This window comes from Schistocerca americana, chromosome 3, assembly GCF_021461395.2.
Source record: "Schistocerca americana isolate TAMUIC-IGC-003095 chromosome 3, iqSchAmer2.1, whole genome shotgun sequence".
Classification (NCBI taxonomy): Eukaryota; Metazoa; Arthropoda; class Insecta; order Orthoptera; family Acrididae; genus Schistocerca; species Schistocerca americana.
The window spans coordinates 698,120,513-698,133,090 of NC_060121.1; positions in this window are offsets into that span (position 1 = coordinate 698,120,513).

Here is a 12,578-nt window from a genome sequence, read left to right on the forward strand (position 1 = left end):
CAGGGAGTGCCCGGCAGCCGCCAGTCCGCTCCACTTCTTGCCCTGCGGCCCCGTACCGCTCTGTCGCTGCGGTCCAGCGCACGAGCCGACTGCCAGATACTCCACACGGCAGCGCGCAGTTGGCTCAGACGACAACACACCGCGTGGTTATACACTACTGGCCGTTAAAATTGCTACACCAAGAATAAATGCAGATGATAAACGAGTACTCATTGGACAAATATATTATACTAGAACAACCACCTCTGGCCGTAATAACGGCCTTCATACGCCTGGGCATTGACTCAAACAGAGCTTGGATGGCGTGTACAGGTACAGCTGCCCATGCAGCTTCAACACGATACCACAGTTCATCAAGAGTAGTGACTGGGGTATTGTGACGAGCCAGTTGCTCGGCCACCATTGATCAGACGTTTTCAATTGGTGAGAGATCTGGAGAATGTGCTGGCCAGGGCAGCAGTCGAACATTTTCTGTAACCAGAAAGACCCCTACAGGACCTGAAACATGGGGTCGTGCATTATCCTGCTTAAATGTAGGGTTTCGCAGGGATCGAATCAAGGGTAGAGCCACGAGTCGTAACATATATGAAATATAGCGTCCACTGTTCAAAGTGCCGTCAATGCGAACAAGAGATGACCGAGACCCGTAACCAATGACACCCCACACCACCACGCCAGGTGATACGCGAGTATGGCGATGACGAATACACGCTTCCAATGTGCGTTCACCGCGATGTCGCCAAACACGGATGCGACCATCGTGATGCTGTAAACAGAACCTGGATTCATCCGAAAAAATGACGTTTTGCCACTCGTGCACCCAGGTTCGTCGTCGAGTACACCATCGCAGGCCTTCCTGTCTGTGACGCAGCCATGGTCTCCGAGCTGATAGTCCGTGCTGCTGCAAACGTCGTCGAACTGTTCGTGCAGATGGTTGTTGTCTTGCAAACGTCCCCATCTGTTGACTCAGGGATCGACACGTGGCTGCACGATCCGTTACAGCCGTGCGGATAAGATGCTGTCATCTCGACTGCTAGTGAGACAAGGCCGTTGGGATCCAGCACGGCGTTTCGTATTACCCTCCTGAACCCACCGATTCTATATTCTGCAAACAGTCATTGGATCTCGAACAACGCGAGCAGCAATGTCGCGATACGATAAACCGCAATCACGATAGGCTACAATCCGACCTTTATCATTGTCGGAAACGTGATGGTACGCATTTCTCCTCCTTACACGAGGCATCACAACAACGTTTCACCAGGCAACGTCGGTCAAATGCTGTTTGTGTACGAGAAATCGGTTGGAAACTTTCCTGATGTCAGCAGCTTGTAGGTGTCACCACGGGCGCCAACCTTGCGTGAATGCTCTGAAAAGCTAATCATTTGCTTATCACAGCATCTTCTTCCTGTCGGTTAAATTTCGCGTCTGTAACACGTCATCTTCGCGGTGTAGCAATTTTAATGGCTAGTAGTGTAATTAAATTGCAGCTACTCACAGAGGTCCAGTGTGGGCGAAACTTGGTAGATACTGTAATGCGTTAATGGAGAGCCGATTTACGCTGTAAAAAAGTTAGTTAATTTTGGCCACCAGGAACAAATCTACCGCTATACAGCACTTCCTCGACGTCTCCAGCGCTCATACTGAACAAATTGTGTGAATGGCTGCTAATAATAACAACAACATTATACCTTTCTCACTTGTTTGACACTTGCTACCCACGTCCCATTCCTAATTCATTACACATGGACACATTTCAACACTTTTTTCTTGTCTTCTCAGCGCTAAATTTGCTCCTAGTGCCCAAAGTTGGGAATTTTTTTTTTCTTCGTCGTAAATCGGTTCCGCATTGCCGCATTAGAATATCTACAAAGTTCCGCTGCCATGCGATAACTGCAGCCCACACTGGTCCTCTGCGAGTGGCTGCACTTATATTAGAACCACCCGGTACCTCCGCACGTAAGCTTCCGAGTATTATTCATACAGTTTATAGCAGTCAACACCGAACACCTATTGTGTTTCATAATTTAGTCACGTTAGAGAAAGATGGAGACTCTTGCGGACACTTTCTAGGGAGGTAAGAGTTACTGAAATACGAAGAAAAGGGAGGTAACGAAGAAAATAATGTACAATGATAAACTTGAAGGTTCTCGCTTTAGTAACTACAGGAAGAAGATATCAATTAAATTTTGTTTCCTTTGTGGGGGCTACGTATTGCGGGGCATTTTAGTTTGCACGTCTTCTTAATGAAGTCAAATACGTATGCGTGTTTTTAAATGGACGAGCTGTGTGCCAAGCCGTCGTGACACTTTTGTACAGTTTGTAACAGAAGGAAATGATTGGCAACATGTTAAATGTTTCTGAGTAATCTGCTCCTTCATTTTCAACAGTTGAGTTATGAGCAACTGAATTCAAACTTGCGTGTATCTCTTTTGACTGAGGTTCTCATGCAGAACGCCTCGAAGTTGCAAATATAAATAAAACTTGACGAAAGACCAGACTATGATATTGGTGAAAGGCGATTAAATGTGTGTAAAATAGAGGCCGGCTAATGTGTAAGAAGAAACAAAACGGTACATCTGACATTAGGAAATAACTACGTGAAAGCTTTGCGCAAGGTGGCTGCCGGGTTAGTTAAATATTGGACAAAACCGAAACAAATGTTTCAGTAATGTTTGGACCGTTTTAAAAAGAATACAAGCGATTCTAGCGCTGATTTGTAGCTGTGAACTACACTCCTGGAAATTGAAATAAGAACACCGTGAATTCATTGTCCCAGGAAGGGGAAACTTTATTGGCACATTCCTGGGGTCAGATACATCACATGATCACACTGACAGAACCACAGGCACATAGACACAGGCAACAGAGCATGCACAATGTCGGCACTAGTACAGTGTATATCCACCTTTCGCAGCAATGCAGGCTGCTATTCTCCCATGGAGACGATCGTAGAGATGCTGGATGTAGTCCTGTGGAACGGCTTGCCATGCCATTTCCACCTGGCGCCTCAGTTGGACCAGCGTTCGTGCTGGACGTGCAGACCGCGTGAGACGACGCTTCATCCAGTCCCAAACATGCTCAATGGGGGACAGATCCGGAGATCTTGCTGGCCAGGGTAGTTGACTTACACCTTCTAGAGCACGTTGGGTGGCACGGGATACATGCGGACGTGCATTGTCCCGTTGGAACAGCAAGTTCCCTTGCCGGTCTAGGAATGGTAGAACGATGGGTTCGATGACGGTTTGGATGTACCGTGCACTATTCAGTGTCCCCTCGACGATCACCAGTGGTGTACGGCCAGTGTAGGAGATCGCTCCCCACACCATGATGCCGGGTGTTGGCCCTGTGTGCCTCGGTCGTATGCAGTCCTGATTGTGGCGCTCACCTGCACGGCGCCAAACACGCATACGACCATCATTGGCACCAAGGCAGAAGCGACTCTCATCGCTGAAGACGACACGTCTCCATTCGTCCCTCCATTCACGCCTGTCGCGACACCACTGGAGGCGGGCTGCACGATGTTGGGGCGTGAGCGGAAGACGGCCTAACGGTGTGCGGGACCGTAGCCCAGCTTCAAGGAGACGGTTGCGAATGGTCCTCGCCGATACCCCAGGAGCAACAGTGTCCCTAATTTGCTGGGAAATGGCGGTGCGGTCCCCTACGGCACTGCGTAGGATCCTACGGTCTTGGCGTGCATCCGTGCGTCCCTGCGGTCCGGTCCCAGGTCGACGGGCACGTGCACCTTCCGCCGACCACTGGCGACAACATCGATGTACTGTGGAGACCTCACGCCCCACGTGTTGAGCAATTCGGCGGTACGTCCACCCGGCCTCCCGCATGCCCACTATACGCCCTCGCTCAAAGTCCGTCAACTGCACATACGGTTCACGTCCACGCTGTCGCGGCATGCTACCAGTGTTAAAGACTGCGATGGAGCTCCGTATGCCACGGCAAACTGGCTGACACTAACGGCGGCGGTGCACAAATGCTGCGCAGCTAGCGCCATTCGACGGCCAACACCGCGGTTCCTGGTGTGTCCGCTGTGCCGTGCGTGTGATCATTGCTTGTACAGCCCTCTCGCAGTGTCCGGAGCAAGTATGGTGGGTCTGACACACCGGTGTCAATGTGTTCTTTTTTCCATTTCCAGGAGTGTAGATGAGGACTCATGACATTGAACAGCACTCAGAACAACGGCTGAAATCGGCTTCATGTACCGCTAAGATTATGGGTAGTGTTTTACAGGCTGCAACAGGAATCTTCCGTTACTGAGTACCTTTGAAAGTGTTTAATGACAACTGACAAGTGTTAAAGAAAACTACTCGGCCTACTCGTTGAGGAAAAGTATATGTGAGAATAAGCATGTGTTTCAAAAGAAATAAAAGCACATTTCGTCAGAACAATGTAGCTACCCGAATTGTACTTTGTCTACGGGGAAACAGAAAGATTTGGAGTACTAAATGTCGAATCCTTGTCGTCATATTTGGCATTCATTGACTTCCTCCTACATCAACGTCTAAAAAAATTGCGGCTGGAAAACTTTTCGACTCCAGTGAAGAGGATACGCCAACCACTGATTAATTGCGGATCTTCCTGAGCCTGAGTTGTTCACAGAGACAAAAGGAGAGAATGGCTACACTAAAGTGCATTTATTACCTAAAACCAAGGTAGCTTCAGTCTTTTTCATCTCGCCCTTGTTGCGTAAATACCACTGTTTGGCTGAGAATATAGAGAAATAACATTCGGAATTCGGTAAAGGCTTGTTGCACCTATGATGGTATACAAATAACAGGTGGGCCACAGAAGCACAAAAATAAATTGATTATAAAATACGTGTCCGATATCAAAAAATTTTGTGCATGGCTGCACGTTCAGAGACCGTGAATAGTTACAAAAAAAATGGTTCAAATGGCTCTGAGCACTATGGGACTGAACATCTTAGGTCATAAGTCCCCTAGAACTTAGAACTACTTAAACCTAACTAACCTAAGGACATCACACACACCCATGCCCGAGGCAGGATTCGAACCTGCGACCGTAGCAGTCCCGCAGTTCCGAACTGCAGCGCCAGAACCGCACGACCACCGCGGCCGGCTGAATAGTTACAATTGAAAGAAAAACAGCTCTCTGTCACTATTTTTAACGAATTTACCGGGTTTCAACACTGCTAGGAGTGTCTTCCTCAGAATTTAAATCAAAGAATGGTCTATATTCTATAACATGGTCACAGACTTATGACTAAAAACGTATGATAGAGTATAATTCCGCTTTGCAACCTGCACCACGCAAGTAACGAGCAGCCCTTAGTAGCTCGCCATCACAGTTTTCTTTATATTAAATATCTTTGTGACTAATGCCCTTTTGGCATATTTATTATTTTATAAATGACATACAAGCACTGCCAGTCTTTCACAATGATTCCGTACTTACACTCAATCATACGTTTTTAGTCTTTATTCTGTGACCATGTTATAGAATATAGACCATTCTTTGATTTAAATTCTGAGGAAGACACTCCTAGTAGTGTTGAAACCCGGTAAATTCGTGAATAATAGTGACCAAGGGCTGTTTCTATATCAATCGTGTCCGATATGTTGCGCACACCAGTGTTGATTGTCGCATAACTAAGATAAAATTTAAAAATATGGAAAGGAGTTTCAGACGAGAAATTTAGATTTTAGAATATTATTACATATGTTACAAGTCGACCAGCTCGTTCACTTAACATAAGTCCCGTGGCTAAATGACATCCAAGGATCGCCAAGGTATCACGAAATGTATGCGGGCGTCACTAGGATGCTGAAAACATAAGCGACGGCAGGCATCATTTACAATAACTACCATACTGATTTTTTGTGAACAGCAGTTGTATGTTAACTTCTACAGCAGATAGTATTCCTACCTACACACCTCACTCTGTTCTGCCTGCAACACTTGAAGAGTGTAGGATGAATGAAATTAACGCTGTCCACAATTGTGAAGTAGATTTAACCACTTCCGTGTTTTGTCGGCGATATTCCTATTGGAGGCGGGAAGCCGTCCCATCCTCCGATCTGAGAACCAGCTTATCCACGCAGCTGTAGGGAGACCTACCACAGTTTAACGTGGACTATCGACGACCGAGCCACTTGTTATTTGTTCACATGTAAACCATTGGCAGAGATGAAGTAAGCTGTATGTTGCAGTAAAGCATCCTAAGACCTATTCATTTGTGGTCTGACACTCAGCTATAGAGATGGTAGTGAACTTATCACAAGAAACGTTCCGTTATATCGGTGCCACACATTCCCACCTTTCATACACAAGTTGTCTCTCAATCCCTATCCACCTCTCTTTTATTCTGGATACGAAGCTCTTTTACTTTACTTGCTCTTATCGCATAGTTATGAAATTCTAACGTTGTTTACATACAGAAGGAACGCAGGGCGTTTGTAAGCTAACGCCACTAAAGGCATTGTACGATCTCAGCTCGCAAGTTTCGGGGAAAGAATGTGGGGTTGGTCCCTTAAAGGGCAGAAGCAGAGGTATGGCGGAGAACCTAAATTACTGAGTACGAAAGGCGTGACTTCAGTTGGCACGGCACACACAGTGAATGATTCCAGACAAATTCCAGGACGGTCGCTCCAGAAATGTCACGGCCGGCTGCTTCCATTATCGTCTACGTACAGATTTGCTGCTTGAGCCTTCAAGGTACGCGTGCCACAACGAGATACAGGCACGAGCGCGTTCAAGCGAGAACTGTTCAAAATAACAAAACATTGGTCAGGCTTTCCTTTGATCCTGATATTTACTTTGTTCATTTCTTTTAATATCGGTTCACTAATTTGCATGGAGCATTACGGATAGATATTGCAGTTCCAAGATGCTTCTCCAGGCGGGTGTAAAAATGAATGTGCGCAACGGAAAATAATAAACGCTAAAATGATGATTTGGCCCTGTCTGACTACCCACTGAAGCAGATCTTAGGCTCTCTTAATGCTCTTTTTTACGTATAAATTACAATCTAAACATAAATGAATGATGAGCGCAACTAATACTACTAAATGATAAACGTTGTTGTTCAATATACATTTATTATAGATTAAAATCAACCCTTTAAGTACAGTTGCCTACATTTCCTAACTAAAATTATTAATCAATTGCCCAACTCTGCCCCTTATTAGCCGGCCGAAGTGGCCGTGCGGTTAAAGGCGCTGCAGTCTGGAACCGCAAGACCGCTACGGTCGCAGGTTCGAATCCTGCCTCGAGCATGGATGTTTGTGATGTCCTTAGGTTAGTTAGGTTTAACTAGTTCTAAGTTCTAGGGGACTAATGACCTCAGCAGTTGAGTCCCATAGTGCTCAGAGCCATTTTTTGCCCCTTATTATGACTGCGCGGTCTAATATCATTAACGAGTAATGACTGACATCATCTACGTACCAAACACTAGAAGACACTACTTTCAAAAATGAAACGGCTAAGTCTGTAAACTGTCCGTGTGCCGCCGTAGTTAAATCATACCGTGCACGGTAAGATGCTATCCAAAACCGGCGCCGAGGAAACTCTGGTGCACCAGCAGCCACAGATGACAGGGGTGAACAACGGGTGCGGAAATGTGTGTTGGCGAATAGCCGTGCAACTGTTAAGAAACTGACAGCCCAGATGAACCGAGAGGCTACCAATAATGTCTACTCGACGACCACTTATGAGTTTCCGCAGCTGACGCCTGGTTCATGCACCCATGTTGACTGCTGTTAATGGGTTACAAAGGCCGGAAATCGCACGCTAATACCGCAACAGGACGTCCCTTGAATGGCGACAGGTGGCCTTTTCAGATGAATCACGTTTTGTGCTCAATCGGACAGATGGCTCTTGGTGTTTACGGCGTGAAACGCCTAAAAGCAGACACACTGCAGCAGTCGTCGGAAGTGTCCAGGCCGGAGGAGGTTGAAATCGGTCCAGTGGTGTAGGAGGATATGTGAACCGTGCATATACACTTACATTTTTATAATATGCGTGGATATCACTGACGTCAGTCAGAATTATGGAACGTGTTCTATGCTGACACATCATGATGATTCTGGAGGGCGAAAATCTCTTGAATGAGAGCCAGCATGAATCCCGTAAACTCGCTCTGTTCGTCCATGAAAACCAGAGCGCCGTAGACAAAGGCACCCACGTTGATGCCGTGTTCCTTGCCTTCCGAAACGCACTGGATGCAGCTCAGCACTGTCGTTTAGGGAACTGAATACTAGCTTACCGATTATCGAATCAGATTTGTGGCTGGATTCAGGGTTTTCTAGCGAGACAGAAGCTCAGTGGGACGAAATCGACAGATGCAGAGCCAGTTTCTGGAGGACGCCAAGAAAGTGTTGCAGATCGTTACTGTTTACGTTAACAGGGTTATAAGTGCAGATATTTCTATTGGTAACTGAGGACGGTGTTCTGAACAACATTACGTGAGTATTTGTCATGTACAGACTAATAATCGTAGCTCTTGGGAGTAGTATGTTTTCAGGTTGGGTAGTACCTCCAAGTACATGTGGCAAGAGCAAGCCAGTTATGCTTATTTTCCCTTGGCCAGTAGGTCAGTTATTGAAGTGTGGACACGAGGACGCAAAACAGATAGTCTGTACCGATACGCGTGGTTCAATTAATGATGCTGTTACGACTGTGCAGAAAATGTTGTTGTTGTGGTCTTCAGTCCTGAGACTTATTTGATGCAGCTCTCCATGATGCTCTATCCTGTGCGAGCTGCTTCATCTCCCAGTACCTACTGCAGCCTACACCCTTCTGAAGGTGCTTAGTGTATTCATCTCTTGGTCTCCCTCTACGATTTTTACCCTCCACGCTGCCCTCCAATACTAAATTGGTGATCCCTTGATGCCTCACAACATGTCCCACCAACCGATCCCTTCTTCTGGTCAAGTTCTGTCACAAGCTCCTCTTCTCCCCAATTCTATTCAATACCTCCTCATTAGTTATGTGATCTACCCATCTAATCTTCAGCATTCTTCTGTAGCACCACATTTCGAAAGCCTCTATTCTGTTCTTGTCCGACTATTTATCGTCCATGTTTCCCTTCCATACATGGCTACACTCCATACAAATACTCTCAGAAACGACTTCCTGACACTTAAATCTATACTCGATGTTAACAAATTTCTCTTCTTCGGAAACGCTTTACTTGCCATTGCCAGTCTATATTTTATATCCTCTCTACTTCGACCATCATCAGTTACTTTTCTCCCCAAATAGCAAAACTCCTTTACTACTTTAAGTGTCTCATTCCCTAATCTAATTACCTCAGCATCACCCGAGTTAACTTGACTACATTCCATTATCCTCGTTTTGATATTGTTGATGTTCATCTTATATCCTCCTTTCAAGACACTGTCCATTCCGTTCAACTGCTCTTCCAAGTCCTTTGCTGTCTCTGACAGAATTACAATGTCATCGGCGAACCTGAAAGTTTTCATTTATTCTCCATGGATTTTAATATCTATTCCGAATTTTTCTTTTGTTTCCTTTATTGCTTGCTCAATATACAGACTGAATAACACCTGGGAGAGGCTACAATCCTGTCTCACTCCCTTCCCAACCACTGCTTCCCTTTCATGTCCCTCGACTCTTATAACTGCCATCTGGTTTCTGTACAATTGTAAATAGCCTGTCGCTCCCTGTATTTTACCCCTGCCACCATCAGAATTTGAAAGAGAGTATTCCAGTCAACATTGTCAAAAGCTTTCTCTAAGTCTACAAATGCTAGAAACGTAGGTTTGCGTTTCCTTAATCTAGCTTCTATGATAAGTCGTAGGGTCAGTATTGCCTCACGTGTTCCAATATTTTACGGAATCCAAGCTGATCTTCCACGAGGTCGGCTTCTACCAGTTTTTCCATTCGTGTGTAAAGAATTCGCGTTAGTGCAGGAAATATCAGATCGTAATATTGGTGATGTGTTTGTGGGAACACTGTTCGACGCAGAGAAAAAACAACCGACACACTGATTGGCGTACATCTTAAGGTAGCATATACAGAAATATCTGTACTTATACGCATTACAGCCTGTGTATAAATTATCTAGTGGGTACCATCGGCAGCTCCACGAAACTTTTCGAAGACGATGCTGTTGTCTGCAGGAAGGTGGCAGCAGATAACTGTCGGAAGGCTTGCGGGGAATCGACGATTGGTGCAGGGGTTGTCTGCTGGCCCTGGACATCAATAAATGTAGCGTGTTGCGCACAAATAGGCGAAGAGATCCATTATTGTTCAATTATGTCATTGGTTAAAGCTCTGTGGAACAGTAACAGCCTTAAACTGTCTAGGAGTAACAGCCTGAAGCGACCTAAACTGGAATTATAGGAAAAGCAGACGTCAGAGTGGTATACCTTGGAAGAAAAGGAAAAGTAAGTCATCCACGAAAGAAGTTCTAAATTATTTGCTGAAAGAAAAATTTCATAAGGTCAGCTGTAATCGGTATTACCCAAATGTGACATATGAGAATTGGTGTCAGAGCAGGACTCCAACCCAGACATACCGCTTATAGCGAGCAGTCACCTTAAGCGTATCGGCTAGGTGCACTTCCTTATATCGTAGTCTTTGTGTGTCTGCCTTTAACTTCGCAAATTTAGATGGATCCCTCTCAGGGAGAATGACACTGCCCCAAAGAATCGAGAGTATTTATCGTCGTATGCCCCGTCTCGGCATATAGTACACATGATTCGACGATCAGAAGCTGTATGAAATATTATTCTAAAATGCGATATAAGAATGTGAACAGTGAGATGTGGAGGTTTGGATCGGGTCGGGAAGAATGCGTGGATAGCTGAAATTGTTAAGGCGACCGCTCGCGATAAGCGGAAGACAAGGTAAGAGTCCAGGCCCAGCACAAATTTTCATAATATGTCACAGCTGGATGATACATATATGCCCATTGCAGCTAGTGTCACGAAATTCGCGTTCAGTGAATAATTGAGAATAATATTTCTTACAGCTGCTGATCGTCAAAGCCATATGCAAGCTTGAAAAAACTGGCTGACGAAACACTGGACCGATTCTTGACAACTGTTCGTGACTCTCAGATGCTTTCCAAGTACGATTAATGGGACTAGCACGTTTCATCAACGGGTCGTCCCGTCGGCGCTAGAGCGTTATGGAGATGTTCGACAGCTTCTGTAGCAGACGCTGCAAGAGAAGTCAGTGTATCACGGACAGGGTTACTATTCCAATTCCGAGAGCATACGTTCTAAGTGAAGTCTAGCAACAAATTACTTCCCACCACGTGTGTCTCACGAAAAGACCACGACCCATAAAATCTAATACATTACTGGCCATTAAAATTGCTACACCACGAAGATGACGTGCTACAGACGCGAAATTTAACCGACAGGAAAAAGATGCTGTGATATGCAAATGATTAGCTTTTCAGAGCATTCACACAAGGTTGGCGCCCGTGGCGACATCTACAACGTGCTGACATGAGGAAGGTTTCCAACCGATTTCTCACACACAAACAGCAGTTGACCGGCGTTGCCTGGTGAAACGTTGTTCTGATGCCTCGTGTAAGGAGGAGAAATGCGTACCATCACGTTTCCGACTTTGATAAAGGTCGGATTGTAACCTATCGCGATTGCGGTTTATCGTATCGCGACAGTGCTGCTCGGGTTCGTCGAGATACAATGACTGTTACCAGAATATGGAATTGGTGGGTTCAGGAGGGTAATACGAAACGCCGTGCTGGATCCCAACGGCCTCGTATCACTAGCAGTCGAGATGACAGGCATGAACAGTTCGACGACGTTTGCAGCAGCGTGGACTATCAGCTCGGAGACCGTGGCTGCGGTTGCCCTTGACGCTGCATCACAAACAGGAGCGTCTGCGATGGTGTACTCAACGACGAACCGGGGTGCACGAATGGAAAAACGTCATTTTTTCGGATGAATCCAGGTTCTGTTTACAGCATCATGATGGTCGCATCCGTACTTGTTGACATCGCGGTGAACGCACAATGGAACCGTGTATTCGTCATCGCCATACTGGCGTATCACCCGGCGTGATGGTATGGGGTGCCATTGGTTACACGTCTCGGTCACCTCTTGTTCGCATTGACGGTACTTTGAACAGTGAAGGTTACATTTCAGATGTGTTACTACCCGTGGCTCTACCCTTCATTCGATCCCTGGGAAACCCTACATTGCAGCAGGATAATGCACAACCGCATGTTGCAGATCCTGTACGGGCCTTTCTGGATACAGAAAATGTTCGACTGCTGCCCTGGCCAGCAGATTCTCCAGATCTCTCATCAACATTTCTCTTGATGAACTGTGGTATCGTGTTGAAGCTGCATGGGCAGCTGTATCTGTACACGCCATCCAAGCTCTGTTTAAGTCAATGCCCAGGCGTACCAAGGCCGTTATTACGACCAGAGGTAGTTGTTCTTGGTACTGATTTCTCAGGCGCTATGCACCCAAATTGCGTGAAAATGTAATCACATGTCAGTTCTAGTATAATATATTTGTCCAATGAATACCCATTTATCATCTGCATTTCTTCTTGGTGTAGCAATTTCAATGGCCAGTAGTGTAAATTAAAGCTGAAAC